Raw genomic sequence first — 13,408 nt, 5'->3', positions numbered from 1 at the left:
TAAAAGACAAAATTGTACCCACCTCTACTACGACCTCTGGCAGCTTGTTCCAGACACTCGCCACCCTCTGTATGAAAAAATTGCCCCTCTGGACACTTTTGTATCTCTCCCCTCTCAGCTTAAACCTATGCCCTCTATAGTTTTAGACACACCTACCTTTGGGAAAAGATATTGACTATCTAGCTGATCTATGCCCCTCATTATTTTATAGACCTCTATAAGATCACCCCTCAGCCTCCTACGCTCCAGAGAAAAAAGATCCAGTCTATCCAGCCTCTCCCACAGTCCACAGTCGCCTGGGTCCGCTGGAGGGGTCTACTCTTCCAGCAGGAGAAAGGCCAGGGAAATATGCAGCTCTCTGAAGAGAAAGTTCACATCCTAACCCCACTGCAGAGGACACGGTGGCTGACTTTAAAAATCACCCGCAACCTCCGAACGCGCTGGACTACCTGAGCCCATGCACCATGTCAGAGAGCACACTGTCAGATCCAACTTGTGTGGGACATTCAAGGATGGGTGAACAATGACATTTTCCAAGCAGCATGCAGTTATCTCTATGCACACTGCAGCGTAACCCACAGCGCCAACTGGAGATCCCTACAGTTCTGACAGCTTTGATTGAAACACCAGGCTGCTGCCATGACTCTGAGATCCAACATCCCCTCTAGCCTTCAGCATATGAATCATAGAATCTACGGCACGGAGACAGGCCCTTCGGCCCAAACTGGTCCATGCCAACCAAAAAGGCCATTGTAGCTAACCCCCATTTGCCTGCATTTGGCCCATTTCCCTCTAAACCTTTCCTATTCATTTATCTGTCCAAGTGCCGTTTAAATGTTGTCAATGTTCCTGCCTCAACCACTTCCTCCAGCAGCTCATTTCACCCTCTGTATAATAAGGTTACTCCTCAGGTTCTCATTATTTTTTTTCCCCTTTTAACTTAAACCTAGTTCTGGATTCCCCAACCCTGGGGAAAAGACTGAGTGCATTCACCCCATCCATGCCTCTCGTGATCTTATGCACCTCTATAAGATCACCCCTATGATCCAAAGAAAAAGGTCCTAGCCTCTCCAATCTCTCCCTATAACTCAGTCCCATGAGTCCTGCCAACATCCTTGTAAATCTTATAAAAGGAAGTATGAACGGATGCTTCAAAATGTTCACAACACCTCTGCAATTTGTACTCACACACAGCTCTGTGTGTGAGACACAATCTCATGAGAATAACATTGGCTTTCTCAGGATGACAGCATGCCTACTGCCCTGCCAGCTTCTCAAGTAATGCCCATATTGGTGGCGGACAGTCAGTTGGACCAGATTCCCGCTCCACCAACAAGATGCTGCAGCCTACAGCTCAGGCCAGAGCACCTTAAAGTTTGCTACACTGGAAGATCAGCAGCCCTCTTCCTCTGAAGTTGTAGTCATTGGGGAAGCATCTCATTGGAGCATCTAAATTGGCAAACAAACACAGAAGATAGGAGGCCAGATTTTGCTATCCTGATCCAGGGAAAAGCCACATCGGGCAATGCAAATGGAGGCAGAGACTGGAAATCTGAAATTCAGAACTCATTGCCACTGGCCACCTGCCATTTGGACCGGCGCAAGAAACCTGGCAGTTTGCAACCGGGATGTGCAAGCAAGCTGATGTTGAGGCTGACATATTGCTGCCTCTCTCAACTTTGTATTTCATTAAGTTTGAAATATCCAGCAAGGTGGATGGGTTTCTGATGCTTGTGTAAATCACGTCATGTCAGTGAGGTCATGAACCAAGGGGAAAACGTGGAGTCAGGACATTTTGACAGGTGGATTTAAAAGTTATTGATTTGATTTGATTTATTATTGTCACATGTCATACAGTGAAAAGTATTGTTTCTTGCGTGCTATACAAAGCATACCGTTCATAGAGAAGGAAACGAGAGAGTGCAGAATGTAGCGTTACAGCCATATCTAGGGTGTAGCGAAAGATCAACTTAATGCAAGGTAAGTCCATTCAAAAGTCTGACAGCAGCAGGGAAGAAGCTGTTCTTGAGTAGGCTGGTACGTGACCTCAGACTTTTGTATCTTTTTCCCGATGGAAGAAGGTGGAAGAGAGAATGTCCGGGGTGCGTGGGGTCCTTAATTATGCCGGCTGCTTTGCCGAGGCAGCGGGAAGTGTAGACAGAGTCAATGGGCCAGATGGCACAATTTCAAGAGAAGGAGGGTGACACATAGGACTAAAATGAGGAGAAATTTCTTTATACAGAGGGTTGTGGATCTTCGGAATTCTCCACCCCAGCCGCCTGTGGAAGCTCCGTCATTGAGTATGTTTAAGGTAGAGATTGACAGATTTCTGATGAACAAGAATGTAAGTAGTTGTGGGGATAGTGTGTGTAAAAGGAATTGAAGTGTCCAATCAACCATGCTCATGTTGAATGGTGGAACAGGTTTGATGGGCTGAATGGCCTACTCCTGTTCCCATGTTCTCATGCATTGCTGCTCCAACATACTGCTTTGCTAAAAGTTAAAATTTATTTATTAGTCACAAGTTTCGTCCGGGTGCTCCGGTTTCCTCCCACAGTCTGAAAGACGTGCTGGTTAGGTGCATTGACCCGAACAGGCGCCGGACTGAGGGGAATTTCACAGTTACTTCATTGCAGTGTTAATGTAAACCTTACTTGTGACTAATAAATAAACTTTTTTTGAAGTAGGCTTACATTAACACTGCAATGAAGTTACTGTGAAAATCCCTGAGTCGCCACACTCCTGTATCTGCTCATGTACACTGAGGGGGAATTTAGCATGGCCAATGTACCTAACCAGCACGTCTTTCAGACTGTGGGAGGAAACCAGAGGAAACCCACACAGATATGGGGAGAACGTGCAAACTCCACACAGACAGTGACTCAAGCCAGGAATCGAACCCAGGTCCCTGGCACTGTGAGGCAGCAGTGCTAACCACTTTGCCACCATGCCACTGTTTAAATCTTCTGCTCTTGGGGTGATGTGCTGGACGGATGTATCAAACACTGCTGTGGTCTTTGAGACTTTAAAGAGTTAATAATGGCTGGAGGCTTGTCAGTAGTCTCCAGTGGAATTAGTTCTGTCTGGAGCAGCCTGAAGTTTCTCCAACACAAATAGCTGTTGCAGGGCAATTTAAGATGAAGTTCTGTGGAATTTTTTCCTTAAGGTTGACTGATGGCGTCTGTCATAATGATTCGTGACCTTTCTTGATCAGAGTCTTCTGGAAACCTTCATTAGCAGCTGTCAGTCTCGGCAGCATATTGTTGTGGCCGACTTGCAGGGTCTGGCTTTAGATAAAGTGGCCATGGTAACATAAAGTCTGGCACTTGCAGGAGTGGGGGTGGCTGGTGGGGAGGTTAAATGCTTTGCAGGGCCCGAGAGTAAAGAATGAAGATGAAGAGTGAGTAGCTACATGCCATTCATTTATAAGGAGACTTAGAAAATCAATATAGATGTTTAATATTGTTTGTGTCTCAGTTCCAGTAAGTCCTGAAAGTCTGCCGTCTGGTCTGCGTTGCCATAACTGAAACTGCATTTATCTGAATGAGCAGATGTGATAAGGTTACAGTACATGAGGGGTTCCTGTTTGAACATGTAATGTCTCTGATATAACAGATTGGCAGAACAACCCAGGTTTATTTGGAAATACAAAATACCTTTTCAGAACAGCACTTTGGGCGAGAGTTTCAAAGGACAGACCAGAAGGAAGGAGAGGCCTCTGTTGTTTTCAAGAATACACCGTGTTCAGTTATTGCAATTAGTATTTTATGGTTCCTCTACCTCTATGATCTTGCTCAGCACACCCCTGCCACAGAAATCTGAGGTGGGTGGAGGCCCAATTCTGCAGAGGCTGTGCAAGGATTCCAAAAGAGTGCAAAACATCAGCCTTTACTTCAGACTCATCAGCAGCTTCAGTATTTTATCTGTGACAATCGCAATGTTCAGTTATGTCCTGTCCACAGAAAGCAGGCCCAATCCAATCCAAACAATTACCAGCCCAGCATTCTACTCAATTATCAATAAAGTGATGGAAGAATTCATGGACAGTGCTGTCAAGCAGCACTTACTCAATAACAGTCAGTTCACTGATGCTCAGTTTGGCTAGACCAGGCCCACTTGGCTCCTGCTTTCGGTACAGCTTTGAGCCAAACATGGACAAAGGAGCTGACCTCCTGAGGTAAAGTGAGAATGATTGCCATTGACATCAAGTGTTTACCTGAGTATGGCATCAAGGAGCCCGAGCAAAATTGAAGTCAATGAGAATTAGGGGGGAAATCTCTCCCCAGCACAGTATATAGTGGCACGGTGGCACAGTGGTTAGCACTGCTGCGTCATAGCACCAGGGACCTGGGTTCGATTCCTGGCTTGGGTCACTATCTGTGTGGGTTTCCTCCAGGTGCTCCAGTTTTCTCCCACATTCTGAAAGACGTGTTGGTTAGATGCATTGACCCGAATAGGCGCTGGAGTGTGGCGACTAGGAGAATTTCACAGTAACTTCATTGTAGTGTTAATGTAATCCTTACTTGTGGCTAATAAATAAACTTTACTTTGGTTGGATTCATACCTTGCACAAAGGAAGATGGTTTAGTTGTGCTGGTTGGAGATCATTCATCTTAGCCCCAGGACATCACTGCAGGACTTTCTCAAGATAGTGTCTGTTAGGAGAATTTAGGATAGCCTGAGACTAAAAGATTAATAGGTTAAGATAAAACTAATTTAGAGTGAATATAGTATAGAAAAAAGATACAAAGTACCTTTAATTACAAAGGTACAGTTGCATAGAAACATATATAATCACTGTTAGAGAATTTAAACATGTATTTTTGAAATATTCTGTACATCCTGGCCAACTACAGACTGTCCCAAGGCATAATGGGATAAAAGCTGAGTAAGACGTACCACGTTCTTTAAGAACAATGCAGCCACAGGGCACAGTTTTTATCAGTATGGGTAAGTATAAGTTTCCCAAATACTAGAATGAATGGAATAACTCAATTTCTACCAATAAAAGAGTGCTCAGCAGACAGTGGGAAAAAGAACTCTTGAACTCTACGATCTACGTAATTGAGGTTTCTAAAGAGACAGTGGGCGGGAGCTTTCGGATTCTACGGACCAATGAATTCATATGCTGCCAGAGAGTAGGATGTGTAATTGGCCAAGGTAAATAATTCATACTAACATCATTGGTCCATCCAGTTAAGATGGACAGAGTAGGCGGGCATATGATTTCCGAAAATGTATAATTAAAGTGTGTCTTGACAATGTAATTTCGAGAAATTTAGTCTGTGCCCAAATTGCTCTCCTGCACGTGTGGATCAGGCCTAGGTCAATAAAGTACAGGGTGGAGGTGGATGAAAAAGGGATGGTGGTAAAGGGGGGAGGTGGTGGAAGGGGTGAAGTGAAGGGGGTGGTGGGGGAGGTGTGTAGGTGGATGTGGGAAGGATGCTGGGGGAGAGAGGAGGTATAGGGGGAAGGGGATGGTTGTGGAGGGGGGAGGGGGAGAGGGGTGGGGGGGCGGTGGATGGGGGAGGGGTGGTGGTGGAAACGGTGGAGGAGCAGATGGCGGAGGGGGGGTGGAGGTGGAGGGGGGAGGAGATGGTTGGGGGGGATTGGGGAGTGGTGGATGGGTTGATGGGGAGGGGTGGATAGTGAGAGGGTTGTGGTGGAGGAGGGAGGAGTGGAGGTGGAGGGGATGGTGGAGAGGGGAGGCGGGATGGGTGGATGGGAGAGGTGGGGTGGTGGAGGGGGGCAGGTGTGTGAATCCCACTTTCGTGGCCTAAATGGTTGTAAGACAGGGATGTCCTTTCAGAGCTGCTTAGCTCGAGGCTAGGAAGCTTCAGGGAACATGGTGTAAATGAACGCTGCCACTAATTTACATCAGTTTTCAGTTGCTGGTAAGAAAGGGCTTGGTGTGCTCAGGAATCTAAGTAGAAAAATGATCGAGTTACATTGGCTTTGTGTGCCAGATTGCCAGGGGTTACAGGCCCACAGTTTGAACTCCCCCTGCATTACAAACCACTGCCCTCATTTCAAACTGTCTGGAGCCTAAAGCCCAACACTTTTCAAATTATTTTTCTCTATTAAATTAAATGTTGCAAAACCCTTTTGCATATTCCCATCTTTGAATTGTGAGAAGAATTGTTAATTTGTAAGAGGACCAAGAATTTTTTTTTACGCAATGAATTGCTGTGACCCAGAATGCAGTGACTGTGGGAGCAGATCCAACTGTAACTTTCAAAGGGAATATGATAAATGCTGGAAGAAAAATTAAATTGCAGGGCTCCAGGGGAAGAATAGTGAGTCAGACTAATTGGATAGCTCCTTCAAATAGCTAGTACAGGCAGTATGGGCTGAATGGCCTCTGTGTGGATATATGATTCTAAGCAATGCATTAAATTGGATATAACAATGTTCTCATTCCTATAGCCTTACCTTGCGGTGTAATGAAGTTCTGTAGAATGACTATAAAAAAATTTTTTAAATCTTCCAGATGAATCTTCCTGCACCATGATTTTATTTTTAAAAATTTCAATGATGTCAGTTTCTCATCATTTTGCTCTGAGGCCATGGATTGCTTGCTGACTACATGATATAAATAGGAGCCTCCAAATTGTATATTTTATATCTGTGCACTCATGTTATGGATAATTGCGATAACCCCCATGAATTCCATGGGGAGGCGATGGTCTAGTGGTGTTATTGGTAGACTATTAATCCAGAAACTCAGCTAATGTTCTGGGGACCCGAGGCCTCGGCACCTCCCTCTGCGACTGGATCCTGAGCTTCCAAACTCACAGACCACAATCAGTAAGGATAGGCAACAACACCTCCTCCACGATCATCCTCAATACCGGTGCCCCACAAAGCTGTGTACTCAGCCCCCTACTATACTCCTTATACATCTATGACTGTGCGGCCAAATTCCCCTCCAATTTGATTTTCAAGTTTGCTGATGACACCACCGTAGTGGGTTGGATCTCAAACAATGACAAGACAGAGTACAGGAATGAGATAGAGAATCTGGTGAACGGGTGCGGCAACAATAATCTCTCCCTCAATGTCAACAAAACGAAGGAGATTGTCATTGACTTCAGGAAGTGTAAAGAAGAACATGCCCCTGTCTACATCAACGGGGACAAATTAGAAAAGGTCGAGAGCTTCAAGTTTTTAGGTGGCCAGATCATCAACAACCTGTCCTGGTCCCTCCATGCCGACACTATAGTTAAGAAAGCCCACCAATGCCTCTACTTTCTCAAAAGACTCAGGAAATTTGGCATGTCAGCTACGACTCTCACCAACCTTTACAGATGCACCATAGAAAGCATTCTTTCTGGTTGTATCACAGCTTGGTATGGCTTCGGCTCTGCCCAAGACAAAGGTCTTGACAAAAGATCATGAATGTAGCCCCAATCCATCACGCAAACCAGCCTCCCATCCATTGACTCTGTCTACACTTCTCACTGCCTCAGCAAAGCACAGTAAGAAGTTTAACAACACCAGGTTAAAGTCCAACAGGTTTATTTGGTAGCAAAAGCCACACAAGCTTTCGAGGCTCTGAGCCCCTTCTTCAGGTGAGTGGGAATTCTGTTCACAAACAGAACTTATAAAGACACAGACTCAATTTACATGAATAATGGTTGGAATGCGAATACTTACAACTAATCCAGTCTTTAAGAAACAAAACAATGGGAGTGGAGAGAGCATCAAGACAGGCTAAAAAGATGTGTATTGTCTCCAGACATCTTTTTACACATCTTTTTAGCCTGTCTTGATGCTCTCTCCACTCCCATTGTTTTGTTTCTTAAAGACTGGATTAGTTGTAAGTATTCGCATTCCAACCATTATTCATGTAAATTGAGTCTGTGTCTTTATAAGTTCTGTTTGTGAACAGAATTCCCACTCACCTGAAGAAGGGGCTCAGAGCCTCGAAAGCTTGTGTGGCTTTTGCTACCAAATAAACCTGTTGGACTTTAACCTGGTGTTGTTAAACTTCTTACTGTGTTTACCCCAGTCCAACGCCGGCATCTCCACATCAGCAAAGCAGCCAGCATAATTAAGGACCCCACGCACCCCGGACATTCTCTCTTCCACCTTCTTCCTTTGGGAAAAAGATACAAAAGTCTGAGGTCATGAACCAACTAACTCAAGAACAGCTTCTTCCCTGCTGCTGTTGGACTTTTGAATGAACTTGCCTTGCATTAAGTTGATCTTTCTCTACACTCTAGCTATGACTGTAACACTACATTCTACACTCTCTTGCTTCCTTCTCTATGAATGGTATGTTTTATTGGTATAGCGCGCAAGAAACAATACTTTTCACTGTATGTTAATACATGTGACAATAATAAATCAAATCAAAATCAAATCCTGCCAAGGAATATGGTGGAATTCAATAAAATTATCTGGATTTAAAAATCTACTGATGACCATGAAACCATTACCGATGGGCGGCACGGTAGCACAGTGGTTAGCACTGCTGCTTCACAGCTCCAGGGTCCCGGGTTTGATTCCCGGCTCGGGTCACTGTCTGTGTGGAGTTTGCACATTCTCCTCGTGTCTGCGTGGGTTTCCTCCGGGTGCTCCGGTTTCCTCCCACAGTCCAAAGATATGCGGGTTAGGTTGATTGGCCAGGTTAAAAAAAAAATTGCCCCTTAGAGTCCTGAGATGCGTAGGTTAGAGGGATTAGTGGGTAAAAATATGTGGGGGTAGGTCCTGGGTGGGATTGTGGTCGGTGCAGACTCGATGGGCCGAATGGCCTCCTTCTGCACTGTAGGGTTTCTATGATTCTATGGTTTCTATGATTGTTGTAAAAGCCCATCTGGTTCACTCATTTCCTTTAGGGAAGGAAATCTGCTGTCCTTATCTGATCTGGCCTACATGTGATTCCAGAGCCACAGCAATGAGGTTGACTCTCAACTGCCCTCTGAAATGGCCGAGCAAGCTGCTCAGTTCAGGGGCAACTAGGGATGGGCAATAAGTGCTGGCCCAATGAATGAATATGAAAAAAAATGATTGCTCTGTGGGGCTTGTTCAAAAGAGTTCCCCTGGTAACAGGTAATGGCTTTCCCAGAAGGAACTCATCACCTGAGCCCTTTCTAAAATATATATTGGGAAGGGCCCTATTGCCGGTTGGGACTTGTGTATGTACACCACGGAGTAATGGTTTTATTTTGTGTTTAACAATATATACCATTCCTTTTCAGTCAGGCTTCCTGAGTTGTTACAATAATGTAATTAAAAGCTCTTGCCATTTGCAATAGCTCTTCCAGAATGTTCCAGAGGAGGTAACTGAGTGACACTCATGTCTCAGGAACTTCTTGACATTTATTATTTCCGCATTACTTTGGAAATCAGAATCAGCAGCTGTGTACTGACATTAGACCTGAACTGGGAAAGTCAATGGATGGATCAAAGGCAACAAAACATTAATATCTTTCAAGATCATTACAAAAATTCATGATGGAATTTTTTTTCAGTTTCTGGCAAAAATGTTCCTTCGGCTTTAAACAAAGGTTGAAGAGTGGCCTAGTTGTGATCATTACTGAACGCTGGAAGTATTTTTTTAAAATTAACATGACAATGTAGAATAGAATAGAATCCTCACAGTACAGAAGGACCCCATTTGGCCCATCAAGTCGGCACCGACTCTCTGACAGAGCATCTTACCTTGGTCCTATCCTCGTAACCCACGTATTTACACCGCTAATCCCCCTAACCTATACATCTTGGGACACTAAGGGGCAATTTCATGGCCACTCAACCTAACCCACACATCTTTGGACTGTGGGAGGAAACCGGAGCATCTGGAGGAAACCCATGCAGACAACATGCAAACTCCACACAGTCACCCAAGGCTGGAATTGAACCTGGGTCATGGCGTTGTGAGGCAGCAGTGCTAACCACTCTGCCACCATTATTAACCTGTACATCATGATCTCTGTAACCCCACATATTTACCCCGCTAATCCCTAGCCTACATGTCTTGGGACACTAAGGGACAATTCGGCATGGTAAATCCACCTAACTTGTGCATCTTTGGACTGTGATATGTGTTTGAGTTTTTCTTTAAAAGGTGAGCTTCTAGTAATCAGCTCCGTTCTACATGACATGGCCTTATAATGGAACACTGAAGTGCAGTTGTCGAAAGCTAAAATCTGTTCATTTTTTTGATTTGTACTTGGGATGTGATCATTACTGGCAATGTTTATTCAGGGTAGCAACATTGTTAGAGATTGGGTTGGTTTGTGCAAAGGTGGCCTGTCAGGTATTTATTGCCATTACAATTTTTAACATGCGTCACCTTATTACTTTGAAAAATATTTGGGTGTCTTTCGCAGACAAATAAAATCAAATATCAAAGTGAGTTCAGGTTTAAGAGCTTCGAAGCTCTATGGATAAGTGCTTATCCAGTGAGGTCTGGTGTTAGTGACCTCATCTGGAGGTGCTGACTATTTCAGTTTTGCCTCACTGGATTGGTAAACTATGAAGAGCTCAAATCAATAACATCCTTTTAACAGTCCGAGGGAGCATTCATAGAGCCATATTGATTATGGAACATTTTTATAATTATGAGTGGAGAGGGATTAGTTAGATTTGTATCTTTCCATTACAAAACCCGGAAAATAATATACTTTGTCCCATGTTTGGACATGTGCTCCTAACATACTGTTTTATCTAATTTTTGGATGCCGGGTGATGTTACTCATATAAATACTGAACTCAAAATAACACTAAGTGGCGCCTGTTCCAGATGCTTAAAATCAGCCAAAAAGGAAAAGGGTAATGTCCCCTCGTCAGTAATTACTGTATCAGATATGTCTAACTCCCATGGACCTCTAACCTCCAATGATTTTAACAAGGAAAGGCAGTCAGTAATAAGCGTCTGACAGTGTTTGCAACACTGGAGTACTTAGGATTTAAGTCAGCACTGGAGAGGTCTTCAGTAAGTAATGGAGGTTATTCGCAGTCACTTTTAATTACTCTGCTTTTGAAATGGTTTTGAAGCTTTGATAATGTTGCAGGGCACCAATGTTAAAGGTCTCATTGTTTCTCAGGCTACTGTCAGCCTTGTGATCTTCCGCAGTGTGCATTTCCAGACATGAATAGTGCTGATACATGCTGAGGCTGATACTGGTAGCCGCTGATAGCACTTCAGCTTTCGGCTTCGCCTGCTGAAGCCTTCCCACTTCAGCTGTGATAGCATCAACACTCTTTGCCAGGAATGTCTAGGTGTTGGTTGGCTAATTTTGTAGAGCTACCGGCTTCTTTTTTTTCTTTAGAAGAAATGCTCCTCAGTCTTATTAAACTCCTACTTAGTTCAAAGAGGGCAAAAGAAAAATGAATCTGGGTAATCTTAGTTGCAGTTCACTCTGCTCCTGTTTCACTCTAATTCATCACATCAGTTTATTGTGGTGTTGAGTCTGGTTCTTACACAGTTCAAGTCCTTCGATTTAGCTATGGTACGTTTGTTTCAGAATATTATTCTTCCAACATCAACAGCTTGCACTGCTATTAGTGCCAGAAAAACCTCCCAGCACACTTCAGAGAGGTTCAATCAAAGAAAAATAGGTGTTGAGGCAAAGAAGCTGATACTAAGAGCTAACCCAAAGATTGGTCAAAGCGATGGGGTTTTTTTATTCATTCATGGGACATGGACGTCACTGCCTGGCCAGGCTTTAATGATGTGGAGATGCCGGCGTTGGACTGGGGTAAGCACAGTAAGAAGTCTCACAACACCAGGTTAAAGTCCAACAGGTTTATTTGGTAGCAAATACCATAAGCTTTCGGAGCTTGCTGCTCCTTCGTCAGATGGAGTGGTCTCTGTTCTCCAACAGTGCACAGACACAGAAATCAAGTTACAGAATACTAATTAGAATGCAAATCTCTACAGCCAGCCAGGTCTTAAAAGGTACAGATAATGTGGTTGGAGGGAACATTAAACACAGGTTAAAGAGATGTGTATTGTCTCCAGACAGAACAGCTGGTGAGATTATGCAAGACCAGGGGCAAGCTGTGGGGGTTACTGATAATGTGACATAAATCCAACATCCGGCTTAGGCCATCCTCATGTGTGCGGAACTTGGCTATCAGTTTCTGCTCAGCGACTCTGCGCTGTCGTGTGTCGTGAAGGCCGCCTTGGAGAACGCTTACCTTAAGATCCAAGGCGGAATGCCCGTGACTGCTGAAGTGCTCCCCCACAGGAAGAGAACAGTCTTGCCTGGTGATTGTCGAGCGGTGTTCATTCATCCGTTGTCGTAGCGTCTGCATGGTTTCCCCAATGTACCATGCCTCGGGACATCCTTTCCTGCAGCGTATCAGGTAGACAACGTTGGCCGAGTTGCAAGGGTATGTACCGTGTACCTGGTAGATGGTGTTCTCACATGTCATTGATGAAGACGAACACCTCGCCAAGACCATCCCCACACCCCCACTTCTTGCCTTCAAACAACCACGCAACCTCAAACAGACCATTGGCCGCAGCAAACTACCCAGCCTTCAGGAGAACAGTGACCATGACACCACACAACCCTGCCACAGCAACCTCTGCAAGACGTGCCGGATCATCGACACGGATGCCATCATCTCACGTGAGAACACCATCTGCCAGGAACACGGTACATACTCTTGCAACTCGGCCAACGTTGTCTACCTGATACGCTGCAGGAAAGGATGTCCCGAGGCATGGTACATTGGGGAAACCATGCAGATGCTACGACAACGGATGAATGAACACCGCTCGACAATCACCAGGCAAGACTGTCTCTTCCTGTGGGGGAGCACTTCAGCAGTCACGGGCATTCAGCCTTGGATCTTAAGGTAAGCGTTCTCCAAGGCGGCCTTCACGACACACGACAGCGCAGAGTCGCTGAGCAGAAACTGATAGCCAAGTTCCGCACACATGAGGACGGCCTAAACCGGGATGTTGGATTTATGTCACATTATCAGTAACCCCCACAGCTTGCCCCTGGTCTTGCATAATCTCACCAGCTGTTCTGTCTGGAGACAATACACATCTCTTTAACCTGTGTTTAATGTTCCCTCCAACCACATTATCTGTACCTTTTAAGACCTGGCTGGCTGTAGAGATTTGCATTCTAATTAGTATTCTGTAACTTGATTTCTGTGTCTGTGCACTGTTGGAGAACAGAGACCACTCCATCTGACGAAGGAGCAGCAAGCTCCGAAAGCTTACGGTATTTGCTACCAAATAAACTGGCTTGCCTGCAGAAGGCAGAGAGTGGCTGTGGAGGGGTCTTTCTCTGCATGGAGGTCAGTGACCAGTGGAGTGCCCCAGGGATCTGTTCTGGGACCCTTGCTGTTTGTCATTTTCATAAATGACCTGGATGAGGAAGTGGAGGGATGGGTTGGTAAGTTTGCTGACGACACCAAGGTAGGTGGTGTTGTGGAT

The sequence above is a fragment of the Mustelus asterias genome, chromosome 2, assembly GCF_964213995.1.
Source record: "Mustelus asterias chromosome 2, sMusAst1.hap1.1, whole genome shotgun sequence".
In the NCBI taxonomy this organism is placed as follows: Eukaryota; Metazoa; Chordata; class Chondrichthyes; order Carcharhiniformes; family Triakidae; genus Mustelus; species Mustelus asterias.
Note: the sequence above shows the minus strand (reverse complement) of the source record.